General features: G+C 43.9%; 1 protein-coding gene and 1 pseudogene across 1 annotated transcript in view; one reads left to right on the top strand and one right to left on the bottom strand.

Moving 5' to 3' along the window:
- Nucleotides 1-5,673, top strand: part of QSOX1 (quiescin sulfhydryl oxidase 1) — a 50,925-nt gene that overhangs the window by 21,515 nt on the left and 23,737 nt on the right. The gene's annotated exons all lie outside the window — the stretch shown is intronic.
- On the bottom strand, nt 1,310-2,190 carry LOC100962445 (annotated as a pseudogene).

Raw genomic sequence — 5,673 nt, 5'->3', positions numbered from 1 at the left:
AGCAGCTAGGACCATAGGCGCCCGCCACAACGTCCGGCTATTTTTTGGTTGCAGCCATTATTGTTGTTTGGCGGGCCCAGGCTGGATTCAAACCTGCCACCTTAGGTGTATGTGGCTGGCGCCTTAGCCACTTGAGCCACAGGTGCCGAGGCATATTTCAGTGTTTTTACAAAAACAATTTCTTTCAGATACTCTGATTAACCTTTAAGTGACATAAAAAAAAGTTTCAGCATTCTTTAATACCAATATTGTGCACAATTTAAGACAGCTATTGAGTTTAGCCTTTGATGGAAAAAAATTTACAAAAAGTAGAACAGTAACTCACTGAGAAGCTTATGTACCTAGTAAAGTTAAGTTTGTCTTGGATTCTTAAAAAAAAATTAGGCCCTGTACCTAGTAAAGTTTAGTTTGTCTTGGATTCTTAAAAAAAATTTGGCCCAGAATTTATTTATCCTAATTGCCATCCCAATCAAATAGGATATATATGTGTGGATACTAGATAAAGGATGAAATATTCTGAATAAATGTTAAGACCCACTGATTGGACTGTTTGCTTAGAATATGTTTTACTGGGTTTAGACAAGGAAGACTTCAATAAAGCTAACTATATATTGAGTTCCACTGATTAAAAATGCAGTTTTAAAAATTCTGCTTTTGTGGTAAATTTCTAGGCAAAACATAAATACTAAGAACAAAACTACAGATATCGTACTGTTCATAAAATTATTTGTTGGAGAAGTGAAATGCTTGTATTCAAACTATCAAAATTCTGACTTTTCAAAGTAGGTGTTTTTTTTAAAAGAGTTTTTATTATTTTCTTTTGAATGTTTATGGTTTCAGGTGTTTTTTTGTTGTTGTTGTTTGTTTGTTTTTGGCAGGGGCTGGGTTTGAACCCACCACCTCTGACATATGGGGCCAGTGCCCTACCCTGTTGAGCCACAGGCGCCGCCCCTCAAAATAGGTTTTAAAAAATAATTTTTGAAAATCAGTATTTGCTTTTTAAACCCTTAAAATGTCAATTTCAATTAAAAAAATTCTTGCAGATTAATCTTAAAGTTATTCCTTTCAGTCTCAATTATTTTTCTTATTTTCAACTATATATTTAACACAAAACTAGTTTCTAAATAAACATCTAATGAAGAACGGTTTCAATTTAAGATAAAACTAGGCAGTCTAATAATATAAAGTCTGAGTGTGATTTATCAAAATTCAGAATTAAATTTCTATTTCTATAATAGTGAAAAACTGTCATCCTCTTGATATTCAAAAACCAGCAATTTTGCTTGAGACTAGAAAGTTGCAGAGAGGATCAAACAGAGTTAAGCATTGCCTGGCTTCTTCTAAAGTGATGCACTCTTTTATCCTTGAAATAGTCATCTTGGGTAACAAGGGAGTTTCTCAGTCTATTCTCTGGGTTAAACAGACAAGATACCACTGTCTGAATGCTTCGGTCCACAGATTTCTTTTGTGGGCCATTTCCAGAAGATGGAGTAGCTTCATGAACTGAGCATTCATTTGGCAAAACTTCAGCTCCTGGATCAACTTCATCACAGTGGTAATTAACAGCTGTATAAGCCGGAGGTATAACATAAATCCGTTGTTCTCCAGCAGGCCACTGTGGTGGCATCTGATAGTTAGATACAGGCAGCTGATATCCTGTGATGACCTGAACTGGTGAACTTGGATAAGGAGGATATGCCTGAACATATTGAGTTACAGGATTCATCATGGTTGGAGGCTACATATAAAGTTTCAGTGTTTGGATTACTCCAGACACTCTGAAACTGGGGTGGAGGAGGAGGATTAAAAACCAAAGGACGTGGCTGCACATGACAAGCACATAAATTTTGTTTCCTGATTGCAGAGCCCAGTTTCAGCTTTTTACAGAAATTTTATCTGTGTTTCTACTATCTTCTGCACATCCACATCATTATAAAATGAAACAAATCCATAGCCTTTGGACACACCAGTTCGGTCCGTGATTATCTTCATTTCTTTTACTGAACCATATCTAGCAAAGAAACTTCTCATTTCGGTTTCATCCATCCTGACATCAGTTCCACCAACAAAAACGGTATTTGGCATGATTTTGCCTTCTGGTAAAACATAGCTGTGGCTGGTTGTAGATGGACTGGGTGTAGCCTCCCTGGAGATAGTTGAGTTTGGAGTCTCAGGATTTGCAGCAGACATGATGGCGGTAACCAGCAGTTCCCGCCCACGGGGCTCCAGGAGCAGAGGCTGTGGTCTGGCGCACTCCTGGGCTGTTAGGGCTGCTCCAGCTGCTGCCAGGCTTCGAACCGCAAAGAACCGAAGGCAGAGGAGGGAGGACAATCGAAGGTGGGCCACCAGGCTGAGGAGCCCTGAGGGACAGGCTGCCGGACGCAGGTGGACTGCCTGAGTGCCCACTTTGTGACGGTGCCCTCAAGGGCTTTTTCAGGAGGATAGTATCATAAGCTGCAGTGTGGCTGTGAAGAGACCAGGGCAGGAGATGGAGAGGACAATGGGCACAGGAAAATGGTCAAGATGAGGCTAGGACAAGGGCAAGGTTGGCCAAGAGGGGCTGGTCAGTGTCAAGCAAGCCAGAGGAGGGTGGTGACATGAGGCAAAGGGGAGTATCAAGAAAATGTGGCACAAGAAAATGATAGACATTGGCCATGGATGGGCAAAGAAGGCAGGCGTGATATCAAATCAGATAGAGAGAAGGTCACCATTGAGCTTTCCTAGAACAGCTTCGGCTGAGTGGTGGGGCCAGAGCCAGAGCCTGAGCCTGGCCATGGGACACAGTGATCGCTCGCAGATGCTGTTGTGAGAAGCTTGGCAGTGCAGGGACACAGGAAATGTCATAACTGGAGGGGGAAGGAGTGCCTCTTGATTCCCAGCCTCTTTCTCTTCCTGTCCGTCCATTCCTTCCTTCCTTCCTTTCTTTTTAGGTTAAGAGGATCGGAATGTGTTTGCAGGGCTAGGGAAGGTGCTGGTGGAAAAGAGAGAGTGATAGAGAAAAGTCCCTAGGGAATGTGATGTGTAGGAGCCAGAGATTAGGTGCTGATGTTCTGGAAGGTCAATAGAAAGCTTCTAAGGACAGAAGGGAAGAAGGGCTGAGGTGGTAGGAAAGGCTGCTGTACCTGAGTGCAGGGTTCTGGGTCCCTGCATTGCCCTGGATCTCTCCGGCTCCCCGTCCGGGTCCAGGCTGCTGGAAGCTGTGGCCTTGAGAGGCTCAGCTGGGCCCAGAGAGGATGCCTTTTTTCTTTTTTGAGACAGAGTCTCACTGTGTCACCCTTGGTAGAGTGCTGTGGCGTCACAGCTCATAGCAACCTCAAAAACTCTTGAGCTTAAGCGATTCTCTTGCCTCAGCCTCCCAGGTAGCTAGAACTACAGGCATCTGCCATAATACCTGGCTGTTTTTTTGTTGCAGTTGTTTAGCTGGCCTGGGCTGGGTTCAAACCGACCACTGTTGGTATATGTGGTTGGCGCTGTAACCACTGTGCTACGGGCGCCAAGCCAAGGATGCCTTTTGATAGAAGTGATGCCAGTCCCTTCAGTATGGGCACCTGCTCCAGGTTGGGTGACCTGATGGTCTGAGATAAAAAATGACAATGTTACTTTCGGAACTGAAGGTAACAGCTGTTACTGTGGGAATGCCACACAGTTGGATGCTTCATGATATTGGTGGTATTCTTAGATCTATGGAAACCAGTCTAATCTGTCCTATCTGTACATAAACAAGGACATCAGCCTGTACATACTGCAGCTCTGAAATCACCCTGTAGTTGTTATTTGTGAGCAAACCAAATTAACATGCATTATCAACTTGATCTTGTGTCGTAATCCAGGAAATCTGTGATCATTTTTATAAATATTAGAATACAATAATTTTCCGAGGTCACATAAAATTCAATAACTATAAAGAACACTATTACAAACATATATGGCCTTAGTAGATGGTTTTCATCCAGAATAAAAGTTTTTATATTAACATTTGGAAGGACAGGAATAGGGTCTAGGTGGGGTCCAGGGGAGCAGAGGCTTGCAGGTGGGGAGAGATGGGGGTGTCTCTGAGGTCTTTGCTCCTCATGTGGGAGAGGCTGGCTGGTGGTCTTCACAGTTTAGTTTTCTGCTTACAAATGGCTGGAACAAATAAGTTCTAGCTGATCCATGCTTCTTAGAATTTAAAAGGAAGAAAAGACAGAGGGGATGGTAATGACAATGCCATTAATATTTATCGATTCCTTGCTGTGTGCCCTAGATACTGTGCCACACACATTAGACGTATTGTTGTTGAATATATTGTATGATTTCTATTTTTTGTAGACATAGCGTCTTGTAACAATTCATAAAGGCTGATAGTGCTTTAAAAGTCCTCCTTTTAAAGATGAGAACACTAAGGTTCAGAGCAGTTGATGGGTTGTCCAAGGTCACATAGCACGAGCATAGCAGAGCCAGGCCTTGAACTAAGTCTGCCAGATCCCAGAGCCTGTACTCAGACACCAGCTTGGGATAAGGCCAAATGGCCATGTTGTTGGAGGCAGAGGCCCAGGGTAGCCAAAAGTGGCCTGGAGGTTAGGGACCTCCAGAAGAAGGCTGCAGGCTCTTCCCCAGGCAGGTCAATAGCTGTCGGTCAGGGCAGCTCAACTCTGTTCCCTCCTGAACCAGGAAAGCATAGGCAAGAGCCTTGGCAGCTATCCCACCACTTGAGCAGAAGCCCAGATTGTAAGTTGTTGTCCTTGGTTCTCTCTGTCCTCTTAGACAAAGGAGGTAACAGACCCACCCAAGGCCTAGGGTGTCATGGATGTGGGAAAAGAGGACCAAGCCATGAGTTAAACTGGCCCGTCTGTAGCAAGGCTCGTTTCTCCAGGTACTCAGGCCCACCCTTCAGGAGGACATATTCTGGAGACCCCTCCCTTGTTTGAGTTTCTACTGTGTTGGGCTGGGAGTTCTCAGTGGATGGAGTCACCGGCCTTTATGCCCCATTTTTCAAGATAAGGAACAAGGACAGATTGACATAGAGAAAAGTTGACTTGTTCCAAGGAGTGTATAAAGTGACTTACCTTTATTTTTTTTTAGATGGGTGTGCAAGAAAAAATAGCAGCGGTACTTCATGCAATAAATATTTTTCAATAATTATATGCTGGTTACTGATGCTTTATAGAAATGGTTCTCCTAGGCTGGGTGCAGTGGGTTACACCTATAATTCCCATGCTTTGGGAGGCCAAAATCAGAGAAATACTTGAGGCCAGGAGTTGAAGGCCAGCATGGGCAATGCAGTTAAGACCCCTACGTCCACACCAAAATATATATATATATATATTAAGCAGGTGTGATAGTAGACACCTGGAGTCCTAGCTACTCAAGAGGCTGAAACAGGATAATTGCTTGAGCCCAAGTTCAAACCCTTGAGCTCAAGGCTGCAGTGAGCTGTGATTGCACCACCGTATTCCAGCCTAGGCAGCACAGCAAGACCCGGTTTTGAGAGAAGGAAGGAAGGAAGGAAGGAAGGGTTGGTCCACTTTTACCTGTAATAAGGGTGTGAGCTGCTGCCTACATGTTCCCTGGGTGCTTCAGAGCTGTGGGGGAGGATTGGATGAGAGGATAGTATGGGAGGGAAACAGTGTCCAGCTCCTAGAGCAACCCCCCCATCCTCCATTTTACAGATAAAGAAGTGGAGGCTCAAAAGGG

The sequence above is a fragment of the Otolemur garnettii genome, unplaced genomic scaffold (assembly GCF_000181295.1).
Source record: "Otolemur garnettii isolate 467f Iridium unplaced genomic scaffold, OtoGar3 scaffold00016, whole genome shotgun sequence".
Lineage (NCBI taxonomy): Eukaryota > Metazoa > Chordata > Mammalia > Primates > Galagidae > Otolemur > Otolemur garnettii.
The sequence above is the reverse complement of the archived record's forward strand: the minus strand, read 5'-3'. Positions and strand labels throughout refer to the sequence as shown.